The sequence below is a fragment of the Tachypleus tridentatus genome, unplaced genomic scaffold (assembly GCF_004210375.1).
Source record: "Tachypleus tridentatus isolate NWPU-2018 unplaced genomic scaffold, ASM421037v1 Hic_cluster_2, whole genome shotgun sequence".
Classification (NCBI taxonomy): Eukaryota; Metazoa; Arthropoda; class Merostomata; order Xiphosura; family Limulidae; genus Tachypleus; species Tachypleus tridentatus.
The window spans coordinates 50,692,355-50,711,800 of NW_027467782.1; the positions used below are offsets into that span (position 1 = coordinate 50,692,355).

At 32.3% G+C, this 19,446-nt stretch overlaps 1 long non-coding RNA gene across 1 annotated transcript; it reads left to right on the top strand.

The window, feature by feature from the left end:
* The first annotated feature begins 1,710 nt into the window (after positions 1-1,710).
* Positions 1,711-6,013, top strand: LOC143242794 (uncharacterized). Its single transcript, XR_013023250.1, has 3 exons — positions 1,711-1,849; positions 4,414-4,659; positions 5,880-6,013. It is a non-coding gene; the product is annotated as an uncharacterized LOC143242794 (long non-coding RNA).
* The last annotated feature ends 13,433 nt before the right edge of the window (positions 6,014-19,446 follow it).

The window sequence follows — 19,446 nt, forward strand, 5'->3', positions numbered from 1 at the left end:
GTAAATCAAGGTGCATAACAACCACTATTTACAATAAACATTATTATTACAACAACATTATAAGGTTGTTGGTTTGAATTAAGTTCAAAGCTACTCAATGGGTTATCTGTGCACTTCCAACCTCGGGTATCGAAACCCGGCTTTTAGCTTTGTAAGTCCGCAAACATACAGCTGAGCCACTGGGGGGCAACATATTATAATAAACGTTATTATTACAACAACATTACCACATTATGATAAACATTATTATTACAATAATATTATCACCTTATAATAAACATTATTATTACAATAACATTAGCACATTGTAATAAACATTATTATTACGATAACATCAACACATTATGATAAACATTATTATTATAATAACATTAACATATTATAATAAATATTATTATTATAGTAACATTAACATATTATAATATATATTATTATTCAATAACATTAATACATTATAATATCTTCTAGCGTCTTAGAAAGCATTTCTACTGCTTAGTAATTGATTTGCTAGTTAGAGCAAAGGCAAAATATAATTTATTACGTGTCTTTTAATTTAGTTTGTATTAGAATCAAAATAAAATAGTCTTAGCTAAATCATAAATCTGTTGTTAGAGATTTATATTTTTACGAGTTATAAAATTGTTTTACATTACAAGAAAATCTTATTTTTCAAAATATTTTGAATTACATTTAAATTTCTTATATCTGAAATAAATATCTTATTTTTCCATGAACTAGATACAGTTTTGTATTTCAAGTGAATTTTATTTTCTAAGGATTTCTTCAAATAGTTTACATACATGTCTCAAATGATACACATTTCCTGGAGACTTTTCTATAATTTTACACCTTTCTCTAAAGTGATAACTGAGTTTCTTAAAGCAGACAATCTTTACTCTTCGCTTAAGGTCTGAGAGTAAAGATCATGTTTCTAAATGTAATGGCGTCTTTGACTTTTTTAAAGTGTAACTTATGTTTTGGAATATAATGGCTTCTTTGATTTTTAAGGTATTTCTTATGTTTCTGAATACAATCGCTTCTTGGATTTGTTTTTAAAGTGTTACTTTTGTTCCTGAATTAGATGGACTTTTAATTCGTGACACATATTTCACGTGAAAATCTTTTCTAACTTTTCAAGGTTTTCAACTAGTATCTGTATTAGTTTATAAGCTTCTGTATTTTGTTTTTATACACACAATATAAGCATATCCTTCGTATATTATCTGGTTAATCAATATGCACGTCAGGTTTGTTAGCCAACTCCTTGGAGTAAACGAAGTGAGGAAGTGAAATTTAAGGGTTACATCATAGCTCTTTAATCAGGTTTATAAAAGATAAAACATCATCTTTTTAGCATAAAAAGCGTCCTATTTCTAGCTTGTGCTTCCCCATCGCTTATAAAAAAGACTTCGCAAGACAAATAAGTTAACTATCAATGACTTTTCTATCATTATAGACCAATGAAAAAATACTTCGACAAAAAAACCTGTGTCACGTGCTCCATACTACCTACTTAGAAAATAAAATGTTGGTAATTTCCCTTCTTGAACATATTTGTTTGTAAATCAGAAGTGTAAGTTTCATTTCACCCAACAGTTCCCAATGACAAAACTATGCTTACAGGCTTACCTTGTAGAATACGTGAAGAGAAGGTTAAAACCATTACGTGTCTATCAATCACTATAAAGTTTCCCCCCCCCCCAAGGCATACATATGCATATAATTATAGAGAATAAATATGATCCTGATGTAGGTTGCTTTCAAGTATAAAAGGTGCAAAGACTTAAACTTCGGTGTACATTTCTTCACTGGTAGAGGACAACATTATAGTAAAGTCTACTGTAACCAGGTAAAGAAAAGCTATTATTCTATTGTCGTTGTCACAATTTCCAGCCTATATGTAACTCTTCAGCATACAACTACCTCTATATCATCTATTCAATAAGAAGCCAATAACATAAGATATTAAGCAAGAAGTTGTCTATTGTTGTTGAAAGATGTATTAATATTTGGTTGGGTAAACCAAAACCTTTAACTTAAATTAAAAACAAACAGGTAAGTACATGTAGAAAGTTACAATAAAAAGAACTGTAGCAGCGATTTGATCAAATAATTCATTAGGTCAGCTAATAAGTCAACTTAATATGTGAAGGTTTTGAAAATTATCAGAAACTGAGTTTCAACTTAGTACCAACAATTAAATATATGTAGCATGATGTATTGAAGCTGTTATTTATATCATGATCTGAATTGTAACGTGATGTATTGGAACTTATGTTTGTAAACTACATCAGTAAGGTCACTATCATGATGTATTGGAACTTATGTTTCTAAACTACATCAGTAAGGTCACTATCATGATGTATTGGAACTTATGTTTGTAAACTACATCAGTAAGGTCACTATCATGATGTATTGAAACTTATGTTTCTAAACTACATTAGTAAGGTCACTATCATGATGTATTGGAACTTATGTTTGTAAACTACATCAGTAAGGTCACTATCATGATGTATTGGAACTTATGTTTCTAAACTACATCAGTAAGGTCACTATCATGATGTATTGGAACTTATGTTTGTAAATCAGTAAGGTCACTATTATGATGTATTGAAACTTATGTTTCTAAACTACGTTAGTAAGGTCACTATCATGATGTATTGGAACTTATGTTTCTAAACTACATCAGTAAGGTCACTATCATGATGTATTGGAACTTATGTTTCTAAACTACATCAGTAAGGTCACTATCATGATGTATTGGAACTTATGTTTGTAAACTACATCACTATGGTCTCTAACATTGTGTATTTAAATTCTGTGTGTAAGCTACATCATTAATGTAATACATCTCTGAAACTTCTGTTTCTAAACTACATCAATATGGTCTCTAACATGGTGTATTAAACATTCTATTCCTATATTACATCAATATGGACTCTAACATGGTGTCCATAAACTTACATTTGTAAACTAATCACAAAGATTTATTTAGAGAAATCTTGTAATTTTTCTCCCTCTAATGGCACAACTGTTTATCTGGGGACTGACAGTGTTTGAAATCGGGTTTCCATATATGGGGTTTTAGACAGTAAACAAACAACCCTTTTCATAGCTTGTGCTTAATAACAAATAATAACTTCATCTTGTTATAGTATTGTAAGGGTAAAATAATAAAACTTGTTATAGTATTGTGTGGGTAAAATAATAAAACTTGTTATAGTATTGTGTGGGTAAAATAATAAAACTTGTTATAGTATTGTAAGGGTAAAATAATAAAACTTGTTATAGTTTTGTGTGGGTAAAATAATAAAACTTGTTATAGCATTGTATGGGTAAAATAATACAACTTGTTATAGTATTGTATGGGTAAAATAATACAACTTGTTATAATGTTCTATGGGTAAAATAATAAAACATTTTATTGTATTGTATAGGTAAAATAATACAACTTGTTATAGTATTGTACAGGTAAAATAATACAGCTTTGTATATTCTTTAAATTAAGAACTCATGGGTGTTTGTAGTGCCCTCTGCTAGTAAAGAGGTAAGTCTACAGATGTACAACACTAAAATGGAGGGTTCGATTCTTCTTGGTTGTCTCAGGAGATAGTCCACTGTGGCTGTGCTATAAGAAAATACACTCTCACTGTTTGTAATGTCTTTTTTTTTTAAATAAAAATTGTCTTTTAAATTTTTTACATAACTCAGGTAGTATAACTTTTTTGATTCATTTTGATTCTTTGAATCAAGTTCTTGCTACTTTTCATGGTTTTTAAAGTTCTTACAACGTGTGTGTAGCTTTCTAGATAAGGTCTAAAAAATGGAAATTTCTCTACAAGATGTAATATGTTTTTTTCAACGAGCCCTATAACGATCAATATTATAAGTTCTGAAAAGTTCACAAGTTTAGTATTCTAACAACGATAAAAATTAAGGAATTTTAAAATCAAACCACAGAAACTATAAGAGAAAACTTCGTTATTAAAGTTTAATAATACTTTGATATATTCCATTTGGTGTGTATAGCTATCATGAACATCAGGTTGTTGGATTTAGTAATACTTTGATGTATTCCATTTGGTGTGTATAGCTATCATGAAAATTAAGATGTTAGATTTAATAATACTTTGATATATTCCATTTGGTGTGTATAGCTATCATGAACATCAGGTTGCTGGATTTAATAATACTTTGATATATTCCATTTGGTGTGCATAGCTCTCATGAACATTAAGTTGTTGGATTTAATAATACTTTGATATATTCCATTTGGTGTGTATAGTTATCATGAACATCAGGTTGCTGGATTTAATAATACTTTGATATATTCCATTTGGTATATATAGCTATCATGAACATTAAGATGTTAGATTTAATAATACTTTGATATATTCCATTTGGTTTGCATAGCTATCATGAACATTAAGTTGTTGGTTCTTATGGCTCTTGTCCTCCTGTTGAACCTCACCGATGCTTATCCGTATGGTGGATTTAGACGACGTAGATACGGACGTTTTGGTAACTTTGGCGGCGGTTTAGGAGGGGGTTTCGGTGGAGGATTTGGTGGTGGATTTGGAGGTGGATTTGGTGGTGGATTTGGCGGAGGATTTGGAGGAGGATTTGGCGGTGGTTACCGTAAACATTATGGACGTTAATGTAAGTTTTACATATAATACAACGAATAAAATATCCTTGTATATAAATTGAAATTATCGATGTATCTTATATATATATAATGGCATAATACTGCGAATCAAGGTGCCTTTAGGGAGTGTTCGTCTGTCTCTCGTGTACGGCGGCTGCTCCTTACGCTGTGTTTAAAAACTTCGCACATAGGTAAAGCTGAAAGTTCACCTTTAAAATGACGGGCGAATATACAGAACTAATATTAATACCAAACCTTATTTCGCACCAAGAATATTCTATTATACTAAATTGTTAGGAATTAATCACATTGAAAAATAAGACGGAAATTAAAGAATTAAATTGTAGATTTAACTTATGGTATTCGAGAGCGTCTCTTAACGTGACCGAAACGCTCAACAATATGTTTTTGGGGTTTTAAAGTATCTCAAAATTTTGAGTCTTGGTGAATCCAAGAGTGAAACGAAATTAAACTCTTAAAATCCATGAAATGATTTAACTTTCATAGATGAATATAAACTTTTCTGCACTGGATACGGATAGTTCTGATAGATAAATTGGATTTTTCTCGTCACTTGGGATGAGTATGTTTAATAGGTAAAAATTAAAATTTTCTCGTCACTGGTGTCGAGTGTTTTTTATTTTATATTTCAACACAAATTGATTTACCAAAACTTTATTGTGTATTCTGATATCTATTCTGATGTTGTATTTGTTATCGTATTTGTTTAATAGGAAGACGACACATATTAGTTATAAATATTACAAAACAACTGCTCCCCAGTGGCTCAGCGGTATGTTTGAGGACTTACAACACTAAAAACCGGGTTTTGATACCCGTGGTGGGCAGAGCACAGATAGCCCATTGTGTAGCCTTGTACTTAATTCAAAACAACAACAACAAAACAATTATTAAAAACAGCACTTGTATTACCTTCACGATTTTAGATTATTGTAAATTAATAACTAAGAGATCATTATAAGCAAATATATTGGAACTGGTCTAGTATTTGATTTCTTTTAAACAGCACTTTAATTTAAACAAACCAGAAATGTTTTTTTTTATGAGTCACGTTTGAAAATAGAATAAAATAAATATTTTCTGACAGATATAGTTAAGAAAATCTAAGGCTTACCGCTAACTAGATCATTTTTGGTGTTCTAAATTTATATTATAACAATAAATATTCAGATATTTTGTTATACTTGTATAATTTACTGTATTTTTACAGACAACCATCACTTGTAAGTGTGAAGAACAAGAATGAACAACCAGGGAAGAGCACGTACTTCTTTCACTCTGTATATTTATGTAAAGGAAAATTATATTTCATAATTTGGTTCATTAAACCTTTCAAATACTTTGTCTCTTTTATTAGATTTCTCATAAATAAACGAGCATGTTTACAGTTAGAAAATTTTTCAATTCACCTTATTTAGACCATTTTCTAGCAAAAAATTCCCCACGTGTCATATTAGTCTTTCTGTGGAATTAAAACCCTAGAGATCAGTTTCGATATTTGTGTAGCTTTGTACTTAATTACAAATAAACCAGCAAATATAAAACAAGAATATAATTAAATTGAGAAAATATATTTACTCAGAGGAAGAAAAGAAATATTAATAACATATTTTCAAACCAAATAAGAAAATTTTTGCGTAAGACCAAAGTTCTCGTACTATAATAACGCCTAGCATTACTAGTTAGCCTAGTAATCCGAGGGTCGCGGGTTCGAATCCCCGTCACACCAAGCATGCTCGCCCTTTCAGCCGTGAGGGCGTTATAAAGTGACGGTCAATCCCAATATTCGTGGGCAAAAGAGTAGCCCAAGAGTTGGCGGTGAGTGGTGATGACTAACTGCCTTCCCTCTATAGTCTTACACTGCTAAATTAGGGACGGCTAGCGCATATAGTCCTCATGTACCCTTGAGTCAAATTCGAAACAAACCAAACCAAACTCGTACATTTTACACATGTAATATAAGCCAGTTGTACACAAAATTGTGAGGCTATTCTTAATAAAAATTAATCTTCTTTCAATCACGCATTGATTCAAATTTTATCGAAATGAAATGATTATTTTGATTTTTGACAACTAAAGGTATGACTATTTTGTAACTCACAAATAATCTTACTTCTTAGCCCACATATCCTGTATTTCAGAACCTCATTAAGCTTGTCGCTTATTAACCTCAGAAATTATTTTATTTCTTAACCTCACAAAACGTCACTTCATAACGTTTATTATAGTGTTTGTTTTGAATTTCACGCAAAGCTACACGAAGGACATCTGCGCTAGTTGTCTCTAATTTAGCAGTGTAAGGCTAGAGGGAAGGCAGCTAGTCATCATCACCCACCGCTAATTCTTGGGCTACTCTTTTACCAACGAATAGTGGGATTGACAGTCACTTTATAACGCCACCACGACTGAAAGGGCGAGCATGTTTGGTGTGACTGGGATTCGAACCTGCGACCTTAATCACCTGGCCGTGCTAGGCCTTATTATAGTGAAAGACTGTATGACTAACTCGTTCTTATTCATAACTCTAGAACGTTATTTTCGAATCAAATAACTCTTAAGATCGACGGTGTGGTCACATACAAAATATGTATCTTCTGAGAAAATAAAATATGAACAAATTCTACTGTTAAAAAATATGTCTTTTCTACTAAAGGCAAGGTAAAGTTTTGTCTACCTTGTAATATAAATGTTGTCACATCTAATACGTCTGAACAAAAGATATGACAACATCTACTTAAACCTATGAACTGAACAAAATAAAACATTTTTATTGTATGGTAATTAATCTGCGATTTACAGCAAAAGTAAAATTAAATTTATTATTTATTTGTTTATTAATTTAGTACACATTAGAAGCAAAATGAAATATTCTCAATCAGAAATTTGTTATTAAATATATAGATTTTTATGGGTTTGTCACAGCTCTTCAAGCAACTTCATAAAAAAAAAAAACATCTATTTGAAACAAAATGTGTCCATTTTCTTTCTTATCCTCGTTCGTTGTTCATAAAAAGACAACTTAAACGTCTCGACATAAATAAGTTAATTAGTCTCTATCGACGACTGTGAGATAATACATCAACAAACAATCCGATATTTCTTTAGAAAGTAAAATGTTGGTAATTTCCCTTCTTTTGTTTTTAAAACATAAACCTCACGATAATGCAAGTTTTGTTACACCCTAACTATTCATGAGGACAAAAGTAGGTTCTCAAGCAAATCTTACAGCATAAATGAAAATAATATACACGAAGTTTTGTGTCTTTAAGACTGTCAGTAATTGTCCATATAATCCTAATATTTCAAGTATAAATGATCCAAAGACTTAAACTTCGGAGTACATTTCTTCACTGGTAGAGAACAACATTATAGTAAAGTCTACTGTAACCAGGTAAAGAAAAGCTATTATTCTATTGTCGTTGTCACAATTTCCAGCCTATATGTGACTTTTCAACATACAACTACCTTTATATCATGTATTCAAAAAGAGGCCAATAACATAAGATATTAAGTAAGAAGTTGTCTATTGTTGTTGAAAGATGTATTAATATTTGGTTAGGTAAACCAAAACCTTTAACGTAAATTAAAAACAAACAAGGTAAGTACATGTAGAAAGTTACAATAAAAGGAACTGTAGCAGTGATTTGATCAAATAATTCATTAGGTCAGCTAATAAGTCAACTCAATATGTGAAGGTTTTGAAAATTATCAGAAACTGAGTTTCAACTTAGTACCAACAATTAAATATATGTAGCATGATGTATTGAAGCTGTTATTTATATCATGATCTGAATTGTAACGTGATGTATTGAAACTTATGTTTGTAAACTACATCAGTAAGGTCATTATCATGATGTATTGGAACTTATGTTTGTAAACTTCATCAGTAAGGTCACTATCATGATGTATTGGAACTTATGTTTGTAAACTACATCAGTAAGGTCACTATCATGATGTATTGGAACTTATGTTTGTAAACTTCATCAGTAAGGTCACTATCATGATGTATTGGAACTTATGTTTGTAAACTACATCAGTAAGGTCACTATCATAATCTGTTGGAACATCTTTTTCTAAACTACATCACTATGGTCTCTAATATAGTGTATTGAAATTCTGTGTGTAAACTATATCATTAAGGTCTCTGACATCATATATTAAAACCTCTGTTTCTAAACTACGTCAATAAGGTCTGTAGCATCATGTATTGAAACTTCTGTTTCTAAACTACATCAGTAAGCTCTGTAACATGATGTATTGAAACTTCTGTTCTAAATTACACCAGTAAGGTCTATAACATGGTGAAATGTAACTTCTGTTTCTACACTACATCAAAGTGGTCTATAACATGGTGAAATGTCACTTCTGTTTCTACACTACATCAAAGTGGTCTATAACATGGTGAAATGTCACTTCTGTTTCTACACTACATCAAAGTGGTCTATAACATGGTGAAATGTAACTTCTGTTTCTACACTACATCAAAGTGGTCTATAACATGGTGAAATGTAACTTCTGTTTCTACACTACATCAAAGTGGTCTATAACATGGTGAAATGTAACTTCTGTTTCTACACTACATCAAAGTGGTCTATAACATGGTGAAATGTCACTTCTGTTTCTACACTACATCAAAGTGGTCTATAACATGGTGAAATGTAACTTCTGTTTCTACACTACATCAGTAAGTTCAGTGACATGATACAAAACCACTACATATTAAGAACTGAAACAAAGTCAGTATGAATATGCAAAATCATACAAAACCACAACATAGTAAGAACTGAAACAAGGTAAGAACGAATATACAAAACCATAACATAGTAAACACTAAAACAAGATAAGAACGAATAAACAAAATCACTACTAGTAAGTACTGAAACAAAGCAACTACGAATATACAAAACAATTACATAGTAAGTAGAGAAACATGGTAAGTATGAATAAACAAAACTATACAAAAACACTACATATTAATTAGAGAAACAAGGTAAGTATGAATATACAAAACTACAGAAAACGACTACATAGTAAGTAAAGAAACAAGGTAAGTATGAATATACAAAACCATAGAAAACCACTTCATAGTAAGCAGAGAAACAAGGTAAGTGTGAATATACAAAACCACTATATGGTTTTCTATGGTTCTGTTTATTCATACTTACCTGGTTTCTCTACTTACTATGTAGTCGTTTGCTATGGTTTTGTATATTCATACTTACCTTGTTTCTTTACTTACTATGGTTTTCTATGGTTATGTTTATTCATACTTACCTTGTTCCTCTACTTACTATATAGTCGTTTTCTATGGTTTTGTATATTCATACTTACCTTGTTCCTCTACTTACTATATAGTCGTTTTCTATGGTTTTGTATATTCATACTTACCATGTTTCTCTACTTACTATGTAATCGTTTTCTATGGTTTTGTATATTCATACTTACCTTGTTTCTCTACTTACTATATAGTCGTTTTCTATGGTTCTGTTTATTCATACTTACCTTGTTTCTCTACTTACTATGTAGCCGTTTTCTATGGTTCTGTTTATTCATACTTACCTGGTTTCTTTACTTACTATGTAGTCGTTTTCTATGGTTTTGTATATTCATACTTATCTTGTTCCTTTACTTATTATGTAATCGTTTTATATGGTTTTGTATGTATGTATTATAAATACTGTAAATATAAATTAGCCATCTTCCAACAGTATTGGTCTATGCGTTATAAATACTGTAAAAATAAATCAGCTGGTTTCCAACAGTATTGACTTAGGCATTATAAATACTGTTATAAAAACTACGGATCTTTGTATTACAAATACTGTAAAAATATATCAGCCATCTCCCAGTAGTGCTAATGTGTGTGTTATAAATACTGTAAAAATAAATCAGTCATCTTCCAACACTACTGATCTATCTATTATAAATACTGTAAAAATAAATCAGTCATCTTCCAACACTACTGATCTATCTATTATAAATACTGTAAAAATAAATCAGTCATCTTCCAACACTACTGATCTATCTATTATAAATACTGTAAAAATAAATCAGTCATCTTTCAACACTGCTGATCTATCTATTATAAATACTGTAAAAATAAATCAGTCATCTTTCAACACTGCTGATCTATCTATTATAAATACTGTAAAAATAAATCAGTCATCTTCCAACTGTATTGATCTATGTAATATACATACTGTAAAAATAAATTAGCCATCTTCCAACTGTATTGATCTATGTAATATAAATACTGTAAAAATAAATTAGCCATCTTCCCACAGTACTTATCTATGTATTTTAAATACTGTACATATAAATGCGCCATCTTCCAATGGTATTAACCTATGTATTATACCAAGTATAAACACAAACCTCTCTTCTTATAGCAGTATGTGTCATGCATAAATATAAATCAAGCACCTTCTAACAGTACTGGCACGTTATATATGAATGTGTATATATATACATACGTACATATATGTAAAGATGAATCAGTGAATAGTTCCTGTAGTATATATAGAACAGTCTGGTACAACCAATCCATATCAAAACGAGTAATGTTTTCTCTGTATTTAATGTTTGTCGTGTTTGTGGTAAGTATTATATGGTGACTCCTTTGAGATTTTTGTTGTTTTCGTGTATGTAGAGAGTTCTTGTGTTATATGAAGGAGAAGCATCTGTGTTTACAATTTATTCTTCATTTACAGTGACATTGTCTCATTATGTTAGTTTACATGAAGGTATGATAGAATATATTAAACACTTGCTCTATACTTTATTTGTACTTATTTGTTTCGTTACTTAAGATTACTTCCACAAATCGTAAACTTCGACAGTTTATCTTTGTCACTAAATAACTTTTTTTATACTTTTCACGTGTCGAATGTAGAAGTCCAAGAGCTGATATTCTCGGCGGTTGGACTATTTATAGCAACAAGACTGGGATAGGCCTCTCTTTCTAAACAGTCTGCACGTGGTAAGGTAATCGATCTTTAAACCTTTATTTCTTCTGGTTCTCTCTAATAACAGAAGCGTTTTTCCGGATACAGAAACTCCCCAAATATTCTAGTACTTTTCTTTGTTTCGTCAGTGCACATTACAACAGAACAGAGAAATTTCTAGATTCGTAAACTTAAAAGTTATCTTTTCTGGAGGAAAGTGCAAGTCCCGTTTATCTAGAGATAAACTTTAACATGGAATTAGTTAAAGTTCTACAAGAAAATGGTGACATTACCACATTGCCCGATCGACCGTGTCATAAAACTGTCCAGTCGTCGAACGAACAGAACTTTGGTCATAATCAGATAGTCCCACGGATCGAAATTGAGGGCAATCTGTGGCGCCAGGACAGCGACAAAGTGATTCTTTGCGGTCCTCTGACGGAGCAGTAGCCGCAGGTCGCAGTAGTAGGCGGTCGTGCCGGCACGAAAACCGTCGTCTGAGAAGGTCAGTTTCAGCAAGAGAAGTCGAACTTGTTCGGCCTAAAGTAAAGAGGAGCGTCAGCGAGAGAGGTGAACATCCTACACGACACCATCGGCACCATAGGCGACTGTCCCAGCGAAGTCGTCCAATATCAGATTCTGGCATCACTACTACGGATCATCCCACGTTTTCAAATTATTTGAAAAACGGTGATGTGTCTTCCCTCTCAGACACTGTGGCCGTTGACTTAGAACCAGCTGAAACTAAAGAAACACGTCGAAAACAAGTGGTGTTTGCAGTAGTTTTGATTTCACTAGCAATTCTTACTGCAAGTGTTCTGTTAGTGACAATAACCTTGTTGTTATCGCCAGGAGTGGACAATGTCAGTAAGTGAACATTTTGTACACCCACAAACATCTCCTTACAGTTTCAAACACACCAAGTAATATAGAAACATTGGCCAAAGCATCAGAAAATAAATAATTTTATTTTAAATTCTTTTGGTAATCAAATAATCAACCAAATCAAATTTGGTTTAGAATTTAATTCATAGCTCTAAAGAGTATGTACTTCAGTTTAAAGTTCTATAGGCTGAATACTGATACCTTTATCTTAAAAAACGCTTTAGTAAGTTTAAGGTTATGCAGGCTGTGCAGTGATAACTCTGTGTTAACAAGGTCTTCACTAAGTTTAAAGTTCTATAGCCTGAACACTGATACCTTTATCTTAAAAAAAACTTTAGTAAGTTTAAGGCTATGCAGGCTGTGCAGTGATAACTCTGTGTTAACAAGGTCTTCACTAAGTTTAAAGTTCTATAGCCTGAACACTAGTACCTTTATCTTAAAAAACACTTTAGTAAGTTTAACGTTATGCAGGCTGTGCAGTGATAACTCTGTGTTAACAAGGTCTTCACTAAGTTTGAAGTTCTATAGCCTGAATACTGATAACTCTGTCTTAAAAACACTTTAGTAAGTTTAACGTTATGTACTCTTGTTAACAAGGTCTTCACTAAGTTTGAAGTTCTATAGGCTGAATACTGATAACTCTGTCTTAAAAAACTCCTTACTCAGTTTGAAGTTCTGTAGGCTGAATACTGATAACTCTGTCTTAACAAACTCCTTACTCAGTTTGAAGTTCTGTAGACATAGCACTTATAACTCCGTGTTAACAAAATATTTATTAAGTTTGAAGCTCTGTAGGGTGAGCAGTCATAGCTCTGTCTGAACAAACTCTTTACTCAGTTTGAAGTTCTGTAGACTGAGCATTGATAACTCTGTCTTAACAAACTCTTTAGTAAGTTAAGTTCTATAGACTTAGCACTGATATCTCTATGTTAACAAACTCTTTAGTGAGTTTTAAGTTCTGCAGACTGAGCACTTATAATTCTGTTTCAGGAAACACTTTACTCAGTTTGAAGTTCTATAGACTGAGTCACTGATAACTCTGTATTAACAAAGCCTTTAGTAAGTTTGACGTTTTGTAGGCTGAACACTTATAATTCTGTTTTAACAAACAATTTTCTCAGTTTGAAGTTCTATAGACTGAGTCACTGATAACTCTGTGTTAACAAAGTCTTTAGTAGGTTTGAAGTTCTTTAGGCTAATCACTGATAACTCTGTATTAACAAAGTCTTTAGTAGGTTTGAAGTTCTTTAGGCTAATCACTGATAACTCTGTGTTAACAAGGTCTTTAGTGAGTTTGAAGTTCTGTAGACTGCGCACATAACTCTGTCTTAAGAAACTCTTTACTTAGTTTGAAGTTCTCCTGACTCTGTGTTAACAAACTCGTTAGTAAGTTCTTTAGACTAGCACTGATAACACTGTAGGCTGAATAGTGATAACTCTTTCTTAATAAACTCTTTAGTTAGTTAAGTTCTTTAAACTAGCACTGATAACTCTGTAGGCTGAAATGTGATAACTCTTTCTTAAAAAAACACTTTATTCAAGTTGAAGTTGTTTAGACTGAGCACTGATAACTCAATGTTAACAAAGTCTTTAGTGAGTTTGAAGTTCTGTAGGCTTCGTACTGATAGCTCTATCTTAATAGTTACTGTCCTACGATTGCTGTGATAGATAGTTGGTCCAGTTTCTTTCCGGTCTGCTGCAAGCCCCATCACTCATACTATTAACAGTGCTGGTCAAAAATTTGATTTTTACTCCATTAAAACAGTGTACGTTAGTCCTCGGAGTTACGAATGGAGTCACATTACTGCTACTGGACCTGTTATAACTTTTATAAGCTTCATATTTGTATGGCAATTTCTGATTAGCTAGATATCAACCAATCACAATGTAAACAGTCAACAAATGGGGCAGTTTATTTTCATGATAAAATTTCCTGGCATTTTCCTTTTACTCATGATTATTTCCATTAGTTTTTGCTAAAATATTATTTGCATCCTTGTCTTTAAAATGGGTTTCTAATTTGCTTCTCTGCACATCTTTATAAACGTATAGCAAAACTTCTTATAATGGAAGAACATTACACAAGAGTACAGGAAAAAGTTCAACTTGTATAACTTTAATGTTCAGGTTAGAAATTTTAGCCTTTTTCTTATTTGTTTGGAATTAAGCACAAAGCTACACAAAGGGCTTCGATTATCGAAACGCAGTTTCTAGCTATGTAAGACCGCAGACATACCACTGAGCCGCTGGGATCGACTTCATCCTTATAAAGCTATTTATTGATAATTTATTACATTCTCCTAAAGTTTGTTTATTTTACAGAGCCTTCTCAGTAATGACAAAGTTTAGATTGTACAGAAATTCACCAATAATTGTTTTGTTCTAAAGGATATGTACAGAACTTGTTTATTACTGACTACGTTCTAATAAAAATGTGTACAGAACATGTCCATTACTAACTATGTTTTACTACAGATATGTACAGAACTTGTTTATTACTGACTACGTTCTAATAAAAATATGTACAGAACATGTCCATTACTAACTATGTTTTACTACAGATATGTACAGAACTTGTCCATCACTGACTACGTTCTAATAAAGACATCTAAGTGATGACGAGATATCTACAGAAGACGAAACATGATGACACTAACACATCTAGTGTTTTTTAACGACACCACAGGATATAAAGAAGATAAGCTGATAAATCACAAACAAAATCCCTTCCTTCCCTGTTGTAAAAATATAACATTTAAAAAACCTGATCCTCTGTGACGTCATGCTATAGTACACTACGACAACCCATAAATAACATAATAATAAGAAAGATATCTCATTTTCTATCAAACCAAACAGCACTAGTTAAAGTAAATATCACGTTAAGTAAATCATCAACATTTTAACAGAGGATCTATAAGGTTCAGTCCTTTCATCAACATTTTAACAGAGGATCTATAAGATTCAGTCCTTTCATCAACATTTTAACAGAGGATCTATAAGGTTCAGTCCTTTCATCAACATTTTAACAGAGGATCTATAAGATTCAGTCCTTTCATCAACATTTTAACAGAGGATCTATAAGGTTCAGTCCTTACATCAACATTTTAACAGAGAATCTATAAGGTTCAGTCCTTTCATCAACATTTTAACAGAGTATCGATAAGATTCAGTTCTTTCTCCATTCTTCTATCATACTCTTTTCTCATTTCACATACACATATTTTTCACGCTATACGGAAGACATTGAGGTTTGAAGTATATCGCACAACCCAGTAATAGTGACTAATAGAGTTCTAAAATCACAAACTGCTATAGTAGACTGGTGTTTTTGCTGGCGAGTACTATTTAATTCCAGTTTAAAACTTTCCATATCATTGTTCTCCGAATCTTGAAGAAACATTTTAAAATATCCAACAAGTGAAACTGAAAACAGAAAATGTGAGAATAAAGTTATGTCCATTCGCCAAGTTTCTACGTATTTCATTCTACAGCCGTCTTACTTGGACGATACGTCTTAGAAACAAAAATAAATATATCAGCAAAGGAGTTATCAATCTTAGATAATAAATATTAGATCATCCATCTTAGCTAATAAATATTAGATCATCCATCTTAGATAATAAATATTAGATCATCCATCTTAGACGCATTAAAGGAAAGAATAAAATATATAAATGATTTGATATTTTAAAAACCTATAAAACTTAAATAAGTCCACTAATGGCAGCCAAACCACTTTTAATATGTCTAACAGTATCTGTACCTCGTCGTAACTTCAACAGAATAGAATCCTTAAATTAGCCCCAAGACTTCCTAAATTTACTATGATTATACAGTGAAAGATAAACTACTATAAAGCTCAAACGAGAAATTGTCACCCTACACACTATAACAAGCGCCTCACATAAAGCAATCTCCCCCTACAATATATATTTAGCTTCTACAACATTATAACACTGCTAGTAGTCACTTCTGTTGTGTTGTAATCAATTCATTCATGTTCTTATTTCTCTCAGCCTGGGGGCAGAACAAGTAGATTATTTCGGGGCTGTTCTGTGAAAATGAGTTTTCTTGGGGGTACTCCTGTTTTTCCTAATTCTAAAGCATTTGGATCATTTGATCGTACCCACTCTGTGACCCTAACCACGGGACTTCTTATGTGTTGCCTAACTTCCTTCCTGGACTGGACTTCGGTCACCGTTTCAACTCTACCTCCGGACCTCATCTCTACAATTCCTTTGTCAAGCTCAAGCAACATCCTCAAACTGCCATAGCTTATTAACCAGAAGACTCAACAACTTAGATCAAGTGTTCTTGTGGATCAATAAACACATTCCTAACTTCCTTCCTGGACTGGACTTCGGTCACCGTTTCAACTCTACCTCTGGACCTCATCTCTACAATTCCTTTGTCAAGCTCAAGCAACATCCTCAAACTGCCATAGCTTATTAACCAGAAGACTCAACAACTTAGATCAAGTGTTCTTGTGGATCAATAAACACATTCTCAATAACTTCCTTCCTGGACTGGACTTCGGTCACCGTTTCAACTCTACCTCTGGACCTCATCTCTACAATTCCTTTGTCAAGCTCAAGCAACATCCTCAAACTGCCATAGCTTATTAACCAGAAGACTCAACAACTTAAATCAAGTGTTCTTGTGGATCAATAAACACATTCCTAAACACCCCAGCTGCTTTCCTTTCAAAAACTGTCAAGACTGAAATACAAAAAATATACTGAAATAATTAGGTTAACGTGAATGTTTCATGGGTTAAACAAACTGTACTACGGTGCCCACGAGGGGTATCGAATTCTAGCGTCCACAGACATACCAGATGGAAATAAAACGGAGAAAATATAAAATGTAGAGCAAACTAATTAATATTATAGAGAGCTAATAAAGTCTTATGATGATACTAAAATAATACATAAGTTACTATTCTACAGAAACATGTCTTTATCACAGTTTTTATTTCATAAATGCCTGTCTCGATATTCAGAAAGATACGACTTCAGGTATCTGATCATGTTGTACTTTGTATATAAAAGTGCCTTTAGTGTTGTTTGTTCTTCTTGTTTGTAGTTCGGAAAGAAAATCAAGAAATACTTCGTTTTTGGTCTTCAACTTCTATACCACAAGAGGGAGAGCAGAACGCTTTCGTTAACCAGACTTTCAAGGCTACCGGAAAACCAGGATGACTGTCAGGGTAGAAACAGTTTTATCAGACAAAGATAAAAACCATCTTCTTACTGGTTCTATCAGATAACAAATGGTTCAATTTGGTGTCGCCGCCAATACGTTATCGTGTTCAAGGTTCCGTAGATCTTGTAGAATACTTACGTCTATTGTTTCCATATAAATAAGTTTTAAATCGAAACAATAATCTGAGATTATTTTCAATGTTAGATTTGGACATTTTGGTGAAATATTTGATAAGTCCAGACAAATATAGTAAGTAGAAGGTAGGATAGGTCCAGTCTTGCTTAGGAAAGTGCACTTTATGGATTATTAGCTGGAATTAATTTATATTTGGAATGAAAAATTACGTAACAACAAGTGTAGGAGTTATTTATAAATAAACACAACTAACTCTTCAGATATTTCATTCCACTATTTATAGCTAAGAAATGAGCATGCTTATGTTTATATGATTAATTTAATATTTCTTCTTTTGATTTAATCAATCAAATTCCTTCCTGTATTTATTATTTTTTGTAAAAAATGTTTAGTAGCTGCTGAGTTTCTGGAAATTTGTCTTCTGATGTAAATTTAATCCGAAACGCTATGTCTTGAAGAATGAACTTTCTTCAATGTATTCGAGATCAGCTATTTAATTCATTTTTTTGTATTTCTGTAATTTGTCATTACTAGATGTATATTTTCAGATAATATATGCTTATTCTAAAATAAATTTTTCTTTGTTAATTTGCTTCTGAATGTTACCAGCTACACACATAGAAGAACATTATCCAACCTCATCAAATATTATATAAGTTGTAATAATTGAATAAATTCTTTCTCAAATTATTTTATGGAAAAAGTAAATGTTTTATTTAACTCTAATGTTAAATTCCTCGCTAAGACATTTTCACAAATAATTAAAAACTATCTTTTCTAATAATGTTATCATTTCAAACAACGTTATTGGTTAATAATGTTATATCTACAGTCTGCTAATTACAGACAATGTTCATTTTAATAATTCTCATTTTTGGTAATGGAACAATTTTATTTACAATAACAATGGTTGCAGATGTCCCATTACTTGGAGAAACTCACAATTACCCATTTCATTAGATAGTACTATAGATGCGGGGCCCGGCATGGCCAAGCGTGTTAAGGCGTGCGACTCGTAATCTGAGGGTCGCGGGTTCGCATCCCGGTCGCGCCAAACATGCTCGCCCTCCCAGCCGTGGGGCCGATATAAAGTGACGGTCAATCCCACTATTCGTTGGTAAAAGAGTAGCCCAAAAGTTGGTGGTGGGTGGTGATGACTCGCTGCCTTCCCTGGAGTCTTACACTGCTAAATTAGGGACGGCTAGCACAGATAGCCCTCGAGTAGCTTTGCGCGAAATTCCAAAACAAACAAACAAAAAACAAACTATAGATGCGTCGTTAAAACTGAAATAAGATTCATTTTATTTGTTATTTCACTACTCCTAATATTTAAACGTTACATTTTCAAACGAAAATGCCTATTACGTGTGACATAAACATGTTGTCGTTAAGGGGAAAAACAGCTGTTTCATGTCAAAAATTGTTTTCATTGGAGTTTTAAGGAATTCCCAGCTAAGACGTTTCAATGACGTCATATAGAAGGAAGTATGCAGGGAGGATAACCAAATATTGTAAACATGCTCTTCCGGAATTTATCTTACTCATTTTCGCTGGGTGAAACCCTCCATCCCATATGTGGTACGAAGAAGTCAACTACGTAAACTC